A 20,080-nucleotide genomic window follows, 5' to 3' on the forward strand; every position below is an offset into this window, starting at 1 on the left:
GCTGGGCGTGGAGCCTGTGTAGGATTCTCTATCTCCCTCTGCACCTCCCCAAGCCTCTAAAATAAATAAATCTTTATTTTTTTAGAAAAGAATGGGGGGCAGCCCCGATGGCCCAGCGGTTTGGTGCCTCCTTCAGCCTGGGGTATGATCCTGAAGACCTGGGATCGAGTCCCACATCGGGCTCCCTGCATGGAGCCTGCTTCTCCCTCTGCCTGTGTCTCTGCCTCTCTCTCTGTCATGAATAAAATAAGTAAAATCTTAAAAAAAAAAAAAAAAAAAAAGGAATGGGAACAGAGATACGGTAGCCCAAGGAAAGGAAATCCATCATCGTGTGCATGAACTGAAAAGCTCCAAGGATACTTGGAACTGCCCCCTTTTGTTTCACTCTGGCCTCTTGCTCCTTATTCTAGATTGTCCAGGTTCTCCATGAAAAAGAGGAGCATGAACTCAGAGAATACTGAGAAGCAGAAGATCAGATGATGCCGATTCGCTTTAGACCTTGGACTGCGTCACATCAGAATTCCCTAGTAACAATGTACCTTCCTATACACGTGTACTATGCTCCCAGAAAATAACTGCAGCACTGTGCATGCTCCCAGGAGGAACAGCACAGGAAACGGCCCAGAAATAGGCCAGAAAAGAGCACCAAATCCTCGACACATAACCGTCACATTTATAATTGTACACACAATTCACCATACTATAAAAGAATACAAACTGCATCCTTTTAAAATGTATGACATTTACAATTTACAACCAAACTAAATTCATTAGCAGTTCAAGATACGGGTAAAAGGATATTAAATTTACCTGGAAAAGGTAAAAAGGTAATTTTGAAAAGATCATCACTCTCACCACTCAACAGAAAAGAAAGTAATTCCAAGAGAGCGTGCCATCTCGTGGCAGCTGAGCACATGGATTGAACACAGAGGTAGTGGCCCGGACAGCCCTGTGAACACACCCAACACCTGACAACTGTACATTTGATAGTATGTATACTGTGCCACCATGTTCTAGAAAAAGGCTATTAATCGTGTCACCCACTTGCTATCAAAACATTTTTACTTCTCCCAGAAAAAAAATAAACTATCGGATTTTGCATAAGATTCTATCCAAGGTTAGGAATTCTATAAAAATAATCTTAAGCAAGGGATTCTAATATCAATTTCTGGACTTGTACTTTTAAAAAAACAAATTTCAAAATAACATGTACTATGGTAAAGCTCTGATGTTCCAATTACTTAACTTGAATCTCCCAACAAAAATTTACTCATTTTTGAGTAAACAGTTACAAGACAAAAATACACATACAATACAAAGGAAAAATATAAAACCTTTTCTTTGAACACAAGCATTTTAGTGTAACTTCTAAGCAAGAACAGAAAGACCTCACATGCCTTAAAAGTAACCAATTAGAAACAGCAAGGAAAATCATCTTTAAACGGTTGTTTTAAAAAGAAACCTTGCAAAATAGCCCAAAACCACTTCTCTCCGATTACAAAATGAGCATGTGGTGCAAAGGGACACAGAATACCAATTTACGATACCCTGTACTGACTGACAATGCTTGTTGCATGGCAACGAGATCCTGCAGTCTGAAAACAGCACAGAACTCCTTTTCTCCACTTGCCAAGCCAGTTAACCCCGTCGAGGCTGAGGAAGGATGCAAAAAACAGTTGTGCAGAGACGACTACCAACACCAGCATTACCAACACAAGCACTTTAATGATGGCAAGTCTAAAGCCATAGATAGAATCACAAGCCCAAATTCCAGCTCATTTACACCTTGAGAGCAACTTATATGCCCCCACTCTTCAGGTTTTCCAACATACTAGAAAAAACTGCTGACCGTTGGGCACATTTCTTTGAAAAGCATCATCTGCAGTTTTTTTTTTTTTAAGATTTTATTTATTTACTTGAGAGAGTGAAAGAGAGTGAGAAAGTGAGGGGCGGGGAGAAGAAGGTAGAGGCAGAGGGAGAAGAAGACTACCCGCTGAGCAGGGAGCCCTATGTATGGACTTGATCCCAGGACCCTGAGATCACGACCCGAGCTGAATACTGATGCTTCTTGGAATGAGCCACCCAGGCGCCCCAAGAATTGTTTTTTGAATAAAAGTTCCTAGGTAATAACATACCCACACATCTTTTGTTTCATAATTTAAAAGAAGTAATTTGAGCCTTTCAGTTTATCTTCTAAAAAATCGTAATTTATGCACAAAGGCTGTAATTTCCTAACAACTTAAATTTCTCCTACTTAAAATGTTATTTGAACTATTTTTATGTATTACCTATACAGGGAACTGGTAATATGTCATAAAACTTTTGACAGAATTCTGCTTCATCTAAAGAACAAAACATAAAAGCTTGTAGTTAGTCTTGCCATGGCTTTAAATATGTTCACTGTTTTGTTGGGATTCCCCCATTTCTTTTGCAAAATGGCTGCCACACTCTACCTAAAAACAGATTAAATATCAGATAAAATAAACTTAGAGTGGTTCTCAAACTTCTCAAAAATGAGAGGCCTTTTAAAGTCAGGAATTGTACTTTCACTGTATGTTGATTGAGAAAATGTGATGGAAAAACACTTTAGGGGCACCTGGGTGGCTCAGTCGGTTAAGAAGCATCTGACTCTTGATTTCAGCTCTGCTTATGATCTGAAATCAAGTGCCTAGTGCCACTCCTCCCTCAGCATGGAGCCTCCTTGAGATTCTCTCTCCCTCTCCCTCTCCCCTCCCTCTCCAAAACAATTTTTAAAATATATAAAAGCCCCCTGAATATACTATGTTTGAAATCAATCTGTGTATCATTGTAACAGCGTGTACATGCATACTTGAAATATAATGCATGTGAACTGAGGGCTGGCAGTTTGGGATTACAGAAAAAGCTTAGTACACATAGGTATACAGGTGCTCTGTAAAATAATCCTACAGCTGACTCAGAGCCCACAAATGGGAAATCATCGATCTACCAGAAAAGTTCAAATCATTTTGAAGATCTAGGGTACAGTGCATACAGGTTTGGAAGTGAGGCACTGCCAGGTTGGGGTCCAGGGTCTGCTGCCTGCTGGCCATGCTCACTCACTCACTCGCTCTCTCCCTCCCTCTCTTGGGCCAGGGTCCCACCGAGGGTGATCCTCCCCTGCAGGTAGATGTGCCCTACACAGCACATCACTGACATTCCTTCACCTGTCCTTCAAAGACTTACAAAATCTGGCCCTCTCTGCTACACTGCTCATCACTCCCTTCCTGTACAAAATCCAGGAGGAGGGCTGGACTGGGTGTGATCCTCAAAGGATGGGACACCAAAGCTGAGAAGCAGCTCTAGAACGTAAAAGAATTATAAGCCCTGTAAAGTATTATGAGCAAGGTCTTGGGAATTATGTAGGACTTTGATGTGAACCTCAGCTGTCATTCACCAACCACGTGACTGAGCCCAGGCTTCCTCCACTGTAAGTGACCGCTTATCCTAATCTGTTATATAAAGTGTTTCACTGGACACACTTAGCAAGTCTCCTGGCCTGTCCTTATATGTGCAACAAATAGTTGCTTTTATGTATCACAGATCTACTTATTTTACATAAGGAGAGAACATTAAAAGTCATCCTATATCACTGGCTGGTCCACTTGGTTTGTACCCAGTGTGAGCAAAGATTCACTCGGAGACACTGTGCCCTATGCTCCTCGTGTCTGGGCTTCCAGATCAATGAGGAACATTCATCAAGTCTTTGGAACACAAAAGTTAATCAAAAAAAGGGATGCCTGGGTGACTCAGCGGTTGAGCGTCTTGCCTTTGGCTCAGGGCATGATCCCGGATTTCCCGCATCAAGTCCCACCTTGGGCTCCCTGCATGGAGCCTCCTTCTCCCTCTGCCTATACCTCTGTCTCTGTGTCTTAAATAAATAAATAAATAAATAAATAAGTAAATAAGTAAATAAGTAAATAAAATCTTTTAAAATATCAAGAAGATACCTTTAAAAACAATGAGTTAAGTTTATTTTAAATACTTGCACTGAACTAACAATAAGGTATAATGATTTCTTTCAACGGGGTTTTTGTTTGTTTTTCATTTCACTTGGGTTCAAATTCAAAGGCTGATTTTTTTTTCATCTTCATGTAGTTCCTAACTTACAAATGGGATTGTATCAACTGATTTTAAGGACAGATTTTCTTTTTTGAAACACTATTTACAAATTGTGTGTTACCAAGCTAAAGTCTAAATAACCAAACAGATGTGTCTTTTGTAATAAAAGTAGGGAACAGCATGAAAATCACCTTTTTCCACTTAAACATAAAACATTTAAATGTTTTAAATGTTGAGTTTTTCCCAAAAAATTGTACAGTGGTTCCTGGCATCACAGAATTTAGGGCAATAGTTCTCGACTAGGAACTTTCCCCCCATGCAACATTTGATGCTGTCTGGAGACATTTTTGATTGTCCTAACTACTAGGGGCAGGTTGGTGTGAGCTACTGGCACATCTACTGGCAGCGGCCAAGGGTAAGGCTGAGCATCCTGCAATGCACAGGACATCCCCTGCAACATGGAATCACCTGGTCCAAAACATCAATAAAGCGTGATTTAGAGGCTGGGATTCACGCTGGAGGAAAAAATACTAAACTTTCTTTCAAAACTAAAAACATCCAGTTTTCCCAGCATCATCTATTGAAAAGATAATCCTTTCCCCACTAAATAGTCTTGACACCCTTTGTCAAAAGTCAATTGACCGAAAATATGCAAATTTAACTTCTAGGCTCTGTTCACTGGTCTACATGCCAGAACCACACTGTTTTGATCACTGCAGCTTTGTAGCAAGTTCCGAAATCTGCAAGTGGGAGCCCAACTCTCTTTTTTAAGATTGTTTTGACTATTCTGAGTCCCTTGAAATTCCACCTGATTTTCAGGATGGGCTTTTCTATTTCTGCAAAAAAAAAAAAAAAAAAAAAAAAATGCCATTGGGATTTTGACAGAGATGATACTGACCCTGTAGTAGTACTGTCATCTTAACATCATTAAGTCTTTAATCCATGCACAGAGCTCTGATCATGCAATTAGTTCTTTGATTTCTTTCAGCATTATTTTATAGTTCTCAGTATACAAGTCTCTCGCTTCCGTGCCTTAAATTTATTACTAGGTATTTTATTCTTTTAGATATTACTGTAAATGGAGTTTTCTTATTTTCCTTTATAGATTGTTCACTGCTGGTATATAGAACTGGAACTGATTTTTTTTTTTTTAATTTTTATTTATTCATGATAGGCACACAGTGAGAGAGAGAGGCAGAGACACAGGCAGAGGGAGAAGCAGGCTCCATGCACCGGGAGCCTGACGTGGGATTCGATCCCGGATCTCCAGGATCGCGCCCTGGGCCAAAGGCAGGCGCCAAACCGCTGCGCCACCCAGGGATCCCTGGAACTGATTTTTATGTGTTGATCTTCTGCCCTGCAATTTTGCTGAATTTATTTCCCAGTTCTGGTAGCCTTATGGACATTCTACATGTGTTTATATTTAATGTATGTGTACGCATATCTCTCCTTGTATTTGTCATCTGAGGCAGCAAGCTGATCAAAGTGAGGGATAAAGGAGACCCAAGTTGTGGTCCATACCTCAGGAGAGGATGTTAAAGTCCTAACCCCCACCCCCACCCCCGTATCTCAGAACATGACCCTACCTGAAAACAGGGTCATTATAGATGTAATCACTTATGATGAGGTCACATGAGATAGACCAGGCCCTTTAATCCAATATGATCAGTCTCCTTAAAAAAGGACACCACCACACGAAGACAGAGACACAAAGAGAAAAAAGGTGGCCCTATGACCACAGAGGCAGAAATGATACTAATGTGTTTACAGAAGCCAAGGAATGCCAAGGATTGCCAGCAAACGCCAGAAGCTAGAAGAAGCAAGGAAGGAATTCCTCATCAAGACTCTGACATAAAGACCCCGTCATAAATACCCACCATTTGCTTCAACATGGATGGAACTGGAGGGTATTATGCTGAGTGAAATAAGTCAATCGGAGAAGGACAAACATTATATGTCCTCATTCATTTGGGGAATATAAATAATAGTGAAAGGGAATATAAGGGAAGGGAGAAGAAATGTGTGGGAAATATCAGAAAGGGAGACAGAACATAAAGACTGCTAACTCTGGGAAACGAACTAGGGGTGGTGGAAGGGGAGGAGGGCGGGGGTGGGGGTGAATGGGTGACGGGCACTGAGTGGGGCACTTGACGGGATGAGCACTGGGTGTTATTCTGTATGTTGGCAAATTGAACACCAATAAAAAATAAATTTATTATAAAAAAAAAAAAAAAGACCCAACCCATGGACCTGCCCTACGAATTTCAGATGCAAGATCAGCTCACAGAACAAAGTTCAGACTTAGCGGCCTCCATTCAATTCCAACATCCATCAGTAAAGGGAAAGAGCAGATTGGAGATCATAAAACATAAGCTGCCTATTTCATAACTGTATCCATGATCTGTATAAAAACCTTACTGAATCAGCTTCTGATTTTAGTACTTTTTATAGATTCAAACAGAACTGCATCAATTCATCAGTTAAAAGGAAACAGAATTGCTGATTGGGTGACAGGGTTCCTTATTTGTAAAGTTTCCAGCAGAAAAAAAAAAGACTTGATGTGTTGTCCTTATACTTCAAGTATATTACATATTAACATTTACATGTGAAAAAAAAATTTTTTTAATTTATTCATAGAGAGAAAGACAGAGACACAGGCAGAGAGAGAAGCAGGCTCCACACAGGGGGCCGGACGCGGGACTCAATCCCGGGTCTCCAGGATCACACCCCGGGCTGCAGGCGGTGCTAAACAGCTGCGCCACGGGGGCTGCGCCACCGGGGCTGCCCCTACATGTGAAAATTTTTTATCCAAATATTACACTGTGACCCTTTCACTTTGTCACTTAATTCATACCTTTACAGGTAACGTGATTACAGGGGTATAAAAACATACTGTGTTTAAACTGTTCAAAGGACTGTCTTAATACCTTTGAAAATCACAAGTCCAATAGAGAATTAAAATAGGAAGGCCTAAAACAATAACCATGAGGATAGTTTTTAATTTTATTTTTTTTTAAATACTGGAAGTCCCTGATTATATTCAGCATGTTACAAAGTGCTTAGGGAAATGCACCTGCTTTTGTAAAAGGAGCTGACATTAGATTTTGTGAGGGAAAACTCAGGCCTGGAGTGCCAAAAGCTCTGGAAGGTGGACAGACAAGGGAGTGATCATTAAAGAAATAAAGTGAAATAGGAAGCTGAAGCAAGCGACTGCGTGGGCACCATGGCACCTTTCAGAAGACAGAACAGAAGGACAGGACCAAACTCCTGTCAATTCTGAAATGGACAAACCAAACCACAACTGACCATTCTGAAATAAATGACTGGCTGGGAGAGGTGTGGCTGAAGGTGTGTGGAGCACCCTGAATGCCAAGTGGGGACGACCCTGCTGCGAGCCACAGGGGCAGGTCAAGGTTCTCAGGAGGAAGTGTGGGAAGCAGCGCCCAAGCATCAGGCCAGGAAGGTCGAGGAGGAGACCCAAAGGTTCCAATGGGGGAAATGGGAGGCTGGTTCCCCAGGACACAGATGATGGTTCTACAGTTCAGGGCTCTGCTTTTCCATCTGACAATTCATCTTAACACATTTTAAACACCATTTTGAAATACAGGTTCTCTAAGAGTTTTAACTGGTTCCTTCCTTTCAGAGTGCCTAAAACAGAAGTCTTTCGTATTCAAGGTTAAAGAAGAAAGGCCAAAGAACACTGAGAATCCTGTATTTACTCAAATGAAAGTAAAGGTACAACATAAAGAAAACATAACTGCAATACATCAAATCCACAAATCCTCTAAATGCACTCTGGCAAACTGCAAAACAAGACAATGGATTATTACTCCCATTTTGCACAGAAAGACTTTCAGATCGGACAGCCAAAGGAAGTTTTTAGAGCCAGTAAAGAATAGAATGGCTTTGAAGCCAAAGAGGATTCCGTTAAACTATCTCTTCCCAAAATGAAAACACCTTGGAAAACTTCCATATCCAGACGAATCTAAAAAGATGACAGAGATTTTCGCCAAAGCAGATGATTTGAACAAAATAACAGACAAGTATAACAAAATACTAAAGCAATACAAAATAATGCTGTCAATCTCCCCTAAAAAATGTAACTACAAAAGAAAAATTGTGTTATTTGCAGATGACATTTTGAAAGAAATCAAACACGAATATATGAAGTAGTCTCTACCCCTGTGAACCATATACCATTCCTCAAAGCTTCTGAAAAACGTTAATGGCTATTCCTTCATTAAACTATAAACACAAGAGAAGCCATTGTGTCTATGCACATATTTACTTTTTTAAAGTAGTTTCTGAGGATTGATCTTACTGGGCCATATCACTAACTCTGGAATCACAGAGCAGGAATCATGCATGTATGCCAAGAGTTCAGTCTTAATTCCCACCGCAGAGGGAAGCCACTGAAATGAGTTATACAGGAGACTGAGCTGACCACACGTGAACTGCAGAAAGAGCTGACTACAGCAGAGACAGCACACTGGATGGGACAACAGGCCAACACAATAGCGAATCCAGAAGAATGTGCATATAAAAATGTAATACAGGACAAAAGGGGTCCAGAGGTCTCGATATGATGCACTGCCAGGCTCCAATAAGATGCCAGGTTGCCCAAGGACACAAAAGTAACCCTAACACAGAAACATTCACTAACGAACTAACCTTTTATTTTTTTTTAAGATTTTTATTTATTTGAAAGAGAGAGAGAGCCAACAGGGGGAGGGACAGAGTGAGAGGGAGAAAAGTAGACCCCCTTGCTGAGCAGAGAGACTGAAGTAGGAGGTCGACCCCAGGACCCTGTGATCATGACCTGAGCCGAAGAGCTGAGCCGAAGATGCTGAGCCGAAGATGCTGAGCCAACAGAGCCACAGAGGCGCCCCATAAACTAACCATTTTTAAAATCAGTCCCTATGAAACATGCGTGCCAGTTGCACTGGCCTCTGGGGGGTCTATTTCCCCTTTGCCCTATCAGTCTCTCCATGACAGGCACATGTTTCAATGACAAAGCAACACAACGCAAACCATGTACAAAGCAGAAGTGCAAGCCTTCCAGACAATGCAGGCGCCTTGGGGTGCTTGGGTGGCTCTATATGCCTGCAGCTCAGGTCATGATCCTGGAGTCCTAGGATCCAGCCCCACATCAGGCTCTCTACTCCGCAGGGAGCCTGCTTCTCCCTCTCTCTGCTGCTTCCCACTGCCCATGCGCTCTCTTAAATAAATAATCTTTAAAAACAAAAAAAGAGGCAGAGCTTTATGAAGTCACCAAAAATGATGAGAACCATTTCCAACTTAGGGGCAAAGCCACAAAAACAACAATCTGAGAAGGCCATGGACTGGAAGAACAAAAGGGAACTCAGCGGGTGGAAAGCGCACTCCCGCACCCTGACCTGGGTGGTGGTTACAGAGGCATGCAGACTCAGGACAAATCCACCAGGCTGTGTGTATGTTCGTAACACATACATTTAGCTGTGTGCAAATTATACCTTCACAGGGGAAAAAGAACACAAGAGATGATAGATCCTCCTTCCTCCAAGAATTACGGGTTCTGGACAGTCAAGCCTAGAAGCCCTACAGCCAACCTGCAGCAGAGATCAAAGACATCACAGAGCCACAGGGTGCAGCATGCCCAGACCCCATCCCACCTCTGGACTCTCAACTACAAGTCAGTAAATGCTAATGTTTCAATCCATTTAAATACAATCAATCTGTTACTTGCAGCTGAAAGCATTTTAACAGATATAATAAGTAAATAACTGGAGAAAGCTAACAGAGATGAGGTAATGGGAGGTAAATGGAAAGAACTGGCCTCACAAATGGAGCCTTTGAGTATTTTGGCAAAATTACTTTCTTTGGGATTAACCTAGAAAACTATCACGACATGAGGGGGTATACAGTTCCGACCTACATTACAATTTTTAAAGAAAAATTAGGTAAAAAAAGAAACATTTGATTCGCTCTTGTTCCATTCTAAGAATTTAACACAGTTGCAACCACAGCATGAATGTTTTCATAATTTTGTTTCATTTTTCAAGATTAAAGCCAAATAAAGCCTTTTCTCCCCACCTCTGCTATCTCCAAAGTGTCACTCAATCTATTCTGGGTCTATTCATTCTACAGAGCCTTGCTCTTGGACCAATTATTTTCAGAAAATAAAGAGCCTTTAGATGATGAGATCACAAAGAGGACAAATCATTCGCTCACATATCAACATTTTAGAAAATTCAAATACACACTTCAGTTCATACAAGTTAACAGGACAGAGAAGCCCCAGAGCACACTGGTTGAAAGCATGAGCTCCAGAACCAGACTGCTGGGTTGGGACCCCAGTTCTATTGGTTACTAGCAGGAGACCCTGGACAAACATCTGTGGCTCAGCATCCTCATCTATAAAATAACAACAGATCCTACTTTATAAGCTGTTAGAGGAGTATCAAATAAGTAATATGTAAAGTATTTCAGGCAATGAGTACTCAATAATATCAGGGATTATATTCCAAAATCTAAGAAAACCGAAGAATATAAATGCAGACATTGGAATTAAGTTCTTAGCAAATAAAAAAATTTTTCTAATCCCAGGCATTATGTTTAAATACAAGCATATATACTTTAAGAAAAATTAAGACAATCAAATATGGGAATAGATGTTGCACTGACAGTATAAATGAGCTAAAAGTTTAATTTCTAAATATAAAAGAACTTTTTTAAAGGTAGCAGCACACCAAACCTATTGAACATTTTAGAATCTATACGATCCTGCACCTTCCCAGAGATGACATGAAAAATCTGAATGTGGAAAGACTGGAAAACTTGTTATTTAGAGTCAATTCTGTCCTCTACCCATTATTAATTCATTAACAGAACACAATCCAAATCAAAACCCCAAAAGATTTGGGGGTATACCTTTTATTTCATTTTTAACTGATAAAAATCATTCTACAACTAATCTAGAAGAATACATTAAATGAACAAGTAAATAAAGTTTTGAAAATCCTAAGAAAATGAACAGTAACTTCCCTTACTGGGCATTAAAATACAAACTTAGGGTCACTGAACTGTGAGGAAACAGCACTGAATTAGATGATCAGTGAGTCCCGACCCAGAAACAAGTATTTATGGATACCCGGTACACATGAATGTGGCATTTCAAACCAATGCGGAAGGATGAGTTGGTCAACAAAGGATGCTGACAGGTGACCAAACACTCCATCTTCAGGTTGATACTAACCTAACCTCCCCACCTGACTTCACAATAAATTGCAGGTGGCTTATACTGCAATAGAAATGAAACCATTGAAAGAAAAGAAAATGTTGGGGCATATGCATACACTTGCAGCTAGAGAAGGCATGAACACCCAAGGCAGAAACTATCAAGGCAAGGACCAACAGATCAGACAGGAAAGGATAGCACTTCTACCCCAGAACAAATGAAATTAAAAGACAAGGTGATGAGTCTCCTCCCACACAGACTCTGGTCTTGACCGGGTGCCTGGCTCCGGCCCAGGAGACATGAGAACAGGTCACAGGCTGAGGTCTCATGAGAGCCTATGCACCAAGACCGCCACTTCCAAGTGAGAGACAGACACACCAGGTGAACCCAGCCCAGGGCTGAGAACGCACAAGTGAGTCTGGGGACACCAACAGCAGAAGTGCGTGGCCAGCTCGAAATATTCTAGTAGGTAACTGAACTGCATGATGTGGGGCTACCTGTTAGGGAGATAATAAACCGCCGCAAGAAAGACTTAACATCCTGCTGGGAAAACAGACAAATCGCAGCAGCAGACAATCCCCACGAAATCAGAGCTGTCCAATAATCACACGAAGAAACATCCAACTCTCCTGGTAAAGAAATACAAATCAAAACACTGAGGGGTGCCTGGCTGGCTCAGACAGCAGAGCAGGCAACTCTTGGTCTCGGGGTCATGAGTTCAAGCCCTGTACTGGGTGCAGAGATGACTTAAAAGAAATTTAAAAAATAAAACATTGAGATAACACCGTCTGCCTACCAGATTGGCAAAGACCAAAAATATCGATAATGCCCTAACTTGGCCAGCATGTCAGAAAACCTGCACTCTCATTTACTGTTGCTCATTTGGTAATGGGTATCAAAAACTAATAATATTCCCTTTGGTCTGGTAAACTAATTTCATTTGTTATTCACTCAAATATTTCTTGTGTACTCACAGAGCCTGTGCTGGGAACTATGAACACAGTCAGATCAGGATCTTAATAATTCAGGTTTTATTCAAAGAGTCTAAGATGCCTTTAGCAGGGAGTAACAACAGCCAAGGGCCGCTTTTAAGATCATTCTAACTGCACAGAGAAGGGGGAGCAAGAAGGGAAACGAGGAGATGCAAGGGGTGCCTGGTTGGCTCAGTCTGAGCAGCGTGTGACTGGATCCTGGGATTGGAAGTTCAAACCCCATGTAGAGAGATCACTTAGAAATAAAATCTTTTAAAAATAAATAACAATACACAAATGTTCACGTGGAGAGTAGAGTCAGGGAGAAGCAGCAGAGATCAACCTCACAGGACCTGCTAACAAAAGAAAAAGAAGGAAAAAAATGACTACTACTGATTCTACTACTAGGAATTTATCCTAAAATATAAGCAGATGTGCAGATACAAAATATCAAACATGTGCACAAAGACATATATTCAAAGGTGTTCATAGCACTAGCAAAAATAATAGAAAAAAATCTAAAAGTCCATCCCCTAAGAGATAAATTAAGTAGATTAAGGCCATCTGAAGCATCATGAAAATGCTCTGTATTTAGCGACAAGAATTAAGTAGAAAGGCGCCAATTACAAATCATATAATGTAGTATAATTTCACTTATAAACAGTATGATCTCACTTGTATTTAAAACATACATGTACATGCACATACACATTTAGGGCTGTGTAATGCTCTGCATTAGAAAAAGTCTAGAAAGCTACAAATCAAAAGAGCAAAATTCTAGATGATCTGGGTCTGAGTTAGTAACCTCCTTCCATACCTTCTAAAATCTATGTAAAACCTGTACTGGAAGTTTCTAATGAAAGAGAAAACATCACTAAAACAAAATACAACACTGACCAGATATTTATTTGGGCAATAGTAATTGGTTCATTTTCTCAAAACACTATAAACACAAAGATTAAAGAGATTACAAAATAATAAAAATAACCCAAAGTTTTAAATTAAAACTTCTGATTCATGAATCTTATCTTGTTAAAAACTGAACGTTACAAAAAAAAAAAAAAACTGAACGTTACAATTTGCTTGTGACGCTAGTCTAAGGTGAGACAGGAGTCTGAGAGAGGAGGGGATTGCAGAATGAAGCAGACACAAATATAACCAAGGTAGAATCATCCTGAAACCACAGAAGAGCCCTCCACTGCAACCAGGACTCCTTGGGGATTTGACCTAAGAATAAGAGGAATAAGATGACCTGGAATAAGAGCTATTCATCTTATTCCACTTATGCTCTGGGGTTCTCTAGAACCTTCTTCCCTACCAAGGTAACACAGATAACATAGAATCCACGGAGGACAGAAGATCAAGGGCCTCACGCACACAGTGACACCACTTCTGGAATTCATGCCATGAGATGCACCAGTTACCAAGACCAAAAGTTCTAAAAGGCCTTCACCCCTGGAAAAGTCCTCATGCCCCAAAGACAAAACTTCCTTGGGTGTTTGAGGGTAATATAGACATACCCAAGAAACCTCACCAGCAGACTACACGGTCTTCTTCAGATTCTCTGGGACTGGCTTCATGTACTGTCCGTGACCTCAGCCATCCGCACCGCTGGCAGGGCTACCAAAAAGAGGGTTCCGACGGCACTCAGGCCCCCAGGAACACCCCGGCAAGGCGTCCCCTTCAGCACTCCCACCTACCCGGCTGCCCACAGAGAAAAGCCCGGGGGGTTCGGCCTTCAATCTCTCTTCTTCAGAAATAGGAAGATGTCCATTTACAGATTCGTCCAAAGTTGTACCAATGTCAGAAACCTGGTAAAGCGAATGGTATCATCTATTCTAGTGAATAAGTGAAAATAATAACACAGGGATGAAAGAGTAGGGTTGAGATATAACTCACATACCACAAAATTCACCATTTAAAAGGATCAAGTACAGTGGGCTGTGCAACCGTCACCACCGTTTAATTCCAGAACATTTTCATCCCCGCAGAAAGAAACCCCGTGCCTACCCACAAAAGCAGCCACTTCCCACTCCTCCTTCAGTCTCCCGCTCAGGCCCTGGCAACCGTTCATCTGCTCACAGCCTCTACAAGACGTGCCTCTGCTGGACAGTTCCTACCACAGGAGCCCTGGCACTTGTGGCCCTGGGTGTCTGGCTTCCTCCACTCGCACCTTCTCTCCATCCCCGCCATGTGTCAGGGCTGCTCCTCCTGACAGTCAGATGCTGCTCCGCTGGGTGGGTACACCACACTCTGCTGCGCCATCAGTGGTCCGAGAACATCTGGGCTGTCTCCACTCTGTGACTATTACGGGTAATGCTGCCATGGACATCTGGGTACGAGATTCTACGTGGACACACGCTTTCGTTTCTCTGGGGGTCTGTACCTGGGGGCGTAGCCGCTGGGTCAACAGTGACTCTGTGTTTAACTTTCTAAGGAACTGCCAGGCTGTGTTCCAACACAGCTGTACCACTCCACACGGTTCTTCACATGGTTAACACAAACTGAAAAGAAGTGGGGGATTTACTCCTCTCAAGTCCATTTTATGTGCCGAAGACAGCGCCAGGGTTTTACAGAATTTCTAATTTAATTTTCCCAACAATTCTATAATGCAAAAAGTATCTCCATTTTACAGAAGAAATTCAAATCTCAAACTATAACCTACTCAAAAATCAACGAATTGGCACACGTCAAAACAGAACCCAAACTCAGGCTGACTTGAAAGCCTGTCCACTTCACCCTCTGCCAGGCAACCTGTACACTCCAATACATGCAGCACACTGCTTCACACCAGAATGATTCTTTGGAAAAGCTACCTGTTAACTAAATTTATTACAATCATTATAAAACAGAAACTTCCCATGTATAGAAATTTCTAAAAAATATTAGATCTCTTGCATAAATCAGCTCCCTCATTTATGTTCTTTAGCAAATAACATTCACACATAAAGTTATTGAAAACCTGTCTGTAAACTGCCTAAATGTAAGGGTAGCTTTTCTTTTTTTTTTTTTTTTTTTTAATTTTTATTTATTTATTATAGTCACAGAGAGAGAGAGAGGCACAGAGACACAGGCAGAGGGAGAAGCAGGCTCCATGCACTGGGAGCCCGACGTGGGATTCGATCCCGGGTCTCCAGGATCGCGCCCTGGGCCAAAGGCAGGCGCCAAACCGCTGCGCCACCCAGGGATGTAAGGGTAGCTTTTCCATCAAAGTTCTACCAATGACAAAAAAAATCTGGGTACCTTCTGCTGTGGACTGAACTGTGCCCCCCAAAATTCATAGGCTGAAGTCCTAATCCATGATGTAACTACATTTGGAGACTGGACTTTAAAGAGGTAGTCAGGATTAAAAGAGGTCATAAGGGTGGGGCTCTAAATCCACAGGACTGGATTTTATAAGACTTTATAGGAAGAAGAAAAGGGATCGCTGTCCCTGTGTCTCTGCCACATGACAACACTGCAAGAAGGCAGTTTGCCTATGGACAGCGAGAGCCCTACCAGAACCCAGCCACACCACACGGGCACCATGGTCTCAGACACTCAACATCCAGAACTTTGAGAAAAATAAGTTTTTGTGGTTTGAACCACCCAGTCTATGGTATTTTTTGTTATAGCAGCCTGAGCTGAGAAAGACATCTTCATGAGTATCAGAAACTACCCCATTATTGGTATTATTTTAAGCACTGGTAAGAATGTAAAGGATGCACTAAGCGGAGTAGAAATAAGCTAACCCAATAGACACACAAAAGCTTTGTGCTCAAAAATATTTACAAGTCCCATGATCAGAAAGACTGAAAAACGGAATGATGACCCTTCTAACTCAGAATGTAATGAGACAGTGCATGATCATGGTATCCTCCAAAGGGCTTTGGAGTCAGACAAACCAGTCTCACACTCTTTTTGGCCATTTCTGAGCTTTGTGTCTGAATAAGAGACAAACTCTACTACATGTAATTCCCTGTGGCCCAGATGCTGGCTTCTGTTTGAATCAAAGTAACAAATACTATGGGTCTGAACCCAGTACAACCTAAAGAATGTTACAGGTGCTCCAAAAATGGTGGTTGTCACTGTCAGCACACAGATTCTGGAAAAGGATACCCTGGCCAAAGCCAAGAGCATCCACTATTTGCTAAATATTTTACAATACCATAAATATAAAAATGCCACCCCTGCCCTCAAGGAGCTTACAGGAAAAGGGACAGAGAGATCCAGATATTTATAAAACAATGTAATAAATGCAAAAACAAAAAAATATACAGAGTATATGGGAACACAGGGGATTGGCTGGGAGGTAGATAAATCTGGGACATATCCCAGGAGGCTGACAAAGAATTCCCTTGCTTTCTACTCCAGAAAGCTTCCTAAGACTTACTTAGGGAACCACCTACTGAGGGACAGCCCAACTTTCTTTTTTTAAAGTTTTTTTTTTTTTTTTAAGATTTTATTTATTTATTCATGAGAGACACACACAGAGAAAGAGAAAGAGAGAGGCAGAGACTCAGGCAGAGGGAGAAGCAGGCTCCATGCAAGGAGCCCGACGTGGGACTCGATCCCAGGTCTCCAGGATCACACCCTGCAGCACTAAATCCTAAACCGCTGTGCCACCGGGGCTGCCCTCAGACTCTCCTTTAACTTTTATTTACACCCAATCCCATCCATCAATTGGGAGGGAGAGTGGATTTAAGTGACACAGAAAGAGTTTACTTCTCTTTCTCCCTCACAATCACATAAAAATTGAAATCACATTTTCCCCAAATCCTTGTTACATCCATGATAAAGACTGCATGTTTTACAAGTTACACAATCACCCTAGATTTAAGCTGGCTGTAGGGTAAACAACCCAAACCATCAGTCTGGGATGTCCTTTCTTCCATACCAGCCAAATGGGGTCTGCCTACTTATTATGCTTATTCCAACCGGGCTAGCTAGGTATCCAAAACCTTGAATACCATACAAACTTCAGTAAATTTTCTCCATTAATCCAAACTGTTACTCAAGATTGATTCACTTACTAAACACCTAAAACACAAACTGATGCCTAAATACAAAGCACTGGCATTCCACCAAAAATGCAAATTTGGCTCCTGCCCCTAAAATAAACCTCTGTGGGAAAGTCACACATCCAAAAACCACAGTATAAATGAAGACCAGTGAGAACAGACACTAGTATTTGCATCCTTTCATAGGTATCTCACTTGACACTTGACAACATCACAATCCTGTGACAAAACAATATCTCTGTTTTTACCAGTCTGCTTAATTAATGAGCAAATCCTGAATATTCTGAGCCCTGATCCTACCACACTCTAAAATGTGTATATAAGCTTATCGTTACCATAAAGGAAGGCAACAAAATCATAACAAGTATCTCAAACACTCCACACGGGAAGATATGTAAAAGATCAGTTTCCTCACTTACGAAATAAAAGACAGCAGGGCCAGATTAGGTGATCAAATAAGGAGCATTTCAGGAAACACTCCCGCTGCCACTGTGTGGGACCACACATGTCCCAATCAAACCCTGATGATGAGAAAGAACATCATGCACTCTCTCCCGCCAAGTCCAGGATTGCATTTATGTCCCTATCAACAAGGGAGCCACTATCAGGGGGAGTAGATAAGCAAAATGTAATCCACTTGACATCTGTGAACTAGAAAAGACCTAGAAAGGTAAAGCAAACTACCCAAAAGTTTTATAGAACTAGTCTAAGAGCTAAGCCCTGAAAACAAGAGGAACATAATTGTACGCTGCCATAAAGCATACAAAGCATCTTCTCTTCCACTGCCATTTGACCCTCACTACCACCCAGGCAATAAGTCTCCCCATTTTTACATATTTTAAAGTGTGGATCAGTGAAATCATGTAATTAGGTCCAGGTTATCCAGCTAGTAAGTGGCTTCCATGAAGCCTCACAACCTTACAGGTGCCCTTCCTTTTTAACATGCAAAAGTCACAGAATAGTGGAAGCACAGCAGGACCCAAGAATGTCAATCCAAAAACTTCCAGGCTCTTCTTACCTACTAGCCTATGTGCAACTGTGTTACATCAGATAAGCTCCTTCTTCCATAAAAAAGGATCTTGAGGCCCCTGGGTGGCTCAGTCCATTAAGCATGCGACTGTTGATTTTGGCTCAGGTCATGATGTCAGGGTCATGGGATCAGCCCTGCACTGGGCTGTGTTCAGTAGGGGCCCGCTTGACATTCTCTCCTTCTGACCCCCCCTCCCCACCCGTGTGCTTGCTCTCTAAATAAAATTAATAAATAAATCTTTAAAAAGAAAGCTCTTGGGATCCCTGGGTGGTGCAGCGGTTTGGCGCCTGCCTTTGGCCCAGGGCGCGATCCTGGAGACCAGGGATCGAATCCCACGTCGGGCTCCCGGTGCATGGAGCCTGCTTCTCCCTCTGCCTGTGTCTCTGCCTCTCTCTCTCTCTCTCTCTCTGTGTGTCTATCATAAATAAATAAAAATTTAAAAAAAAAAAGAAAAGAAAGCTCTTGAGTAACCAGCTAGTTAATAAAAAAGCAATCATTTTAAAAAAGCAATCTTTTAAAAAAGGCCTACACTCTGTTAATATTACATATATACATACCTACCTCAAACACAAATCATCATTTTGCAACATTTTTTGCAACGTTACATAAATGAAAAATAGTAGACCCAAGGAGCTAGATGTTAAGCTAACAAAACTACCAGCTTTTTGGGCCTCCACCTTTTCCCTGTCTTATACAAGAAGACATTTGTTAAAGAATCTTCCTTAAACTAAGTATTAGCCAGTAATTCCATATACAGCTTTTTACATGTATAGAATGCCTTTAAGACTGTCTCAGGAATGTAAAGCATTATCCAGTTCCATTCTGCCTAGGAATATTACACCCAGGGAGCCTACTATTCCTGAAATTGAAGTCATCTGAGAGATCTTATCACAAATATTTAAATGGCAACATATTCATCATATCCTCTCTTTGGAATTCTGACCAACTTAATGGAAATTCCTGCCCATGCATTCCTATTTCTGGATGGACTTTAAACCATCAGAACTACTCCTTAATATAATTTAAAGACTCGATACGGTAACACTTATGTCGTTCAGTACTTAAAAGCATCATTGAGATGAAGTCCAGTATGAATGCAACCCTGAAAAGCCCTTTCTTAACACCGAAATATCCCAAAGCTTTCTGCAACCAGCACAAGAACCTTTTACTTCCATACCAAAGCAGCCTACTTTTACAGGGATCTAAGGAAATGCGTACACATGAGCTGCACCAACCACCTGGCAAATAATCCAATCCCTACCAAGTGAAAAGCTGATCCTCTTTTGTGCTCTTAAATTATTCAAAATTAGCCTACAAAGAATTGCTGTGGACTACCCGAACAAACCTTTCAGACCTGTGCACCATGTTCTGTTTTTATGCTACTGGAAAGCATCAGTGCAAACTTCCTTCTCCAAATTTAGTAAGGCACAGAGCAGGAGCTTAGAAATTACAAATTACTCTGCATTAGAAAAGGAACTTTTAAAGTGAAGAATAATTTACCTGTGACAGACTGGCAACTATACATGATAGTGATCAAACTTCATCAAATACCCAAAACTTTTTTTTTTTTTAGTACATAACCTCTGAATCAGAAAGCTTTATGATGATTTTATTTTAAAATACCCCAGTTTTTGCTGTTTTACATTTCTCAATGTTGACATAAATTTACCCCAAAATCGGAGGGAGGGGGGAGGACTTGTAACCTCTGGCCTGCAAGACTCCTTTCAGCATTGAGTGTTTCAAGCAGAAATGAACACTCCCTGGTATTAGAAACTATATCGTT

The 20,080-nt window shown here is 41.3% G+C and overlaps 1 protein-coding gene and 1 long non-coding RNA gene across 18 annotated transcripts in view; both read right to left on the reverse strand.

The window, feature by feature from the left end:
• The window catches only part of ENAH (ENAH actin regulator), a 145,303-nt gene that overhangs the window by 118,053 nt on the left and 7,170 nt on the right, over window positions 1-20,080 (reverse strand). The gene's annotated exons all lie outside the window — the stretch shown is intronic.
• On the reverse strand, window positions 1,886-20,076 carry LOC140635463 (uncharacterized). The gene is made up of 2 exons (XR_012032781.1): window positions 13,968-20,076; window positions 1,886-13,887 (listed from the first exon to the last, which is right to left on the reverse strand). It is a non-coding gene; the product is annotated as an uncharacterized lncRNA (long non-coding RNA).

This window comes from Canis lupus, chromosome 6, assembly GCF_048164855.1.
Source record: "Canis lupus baileyi chromosome 6, mCanLup2.hap1, whole genome shotgun sequence".
NCBI lineage: Eukaryota > Metazoa > Chordata > Mammalia > Carnivora > Canidae > Canis > Canis lupus.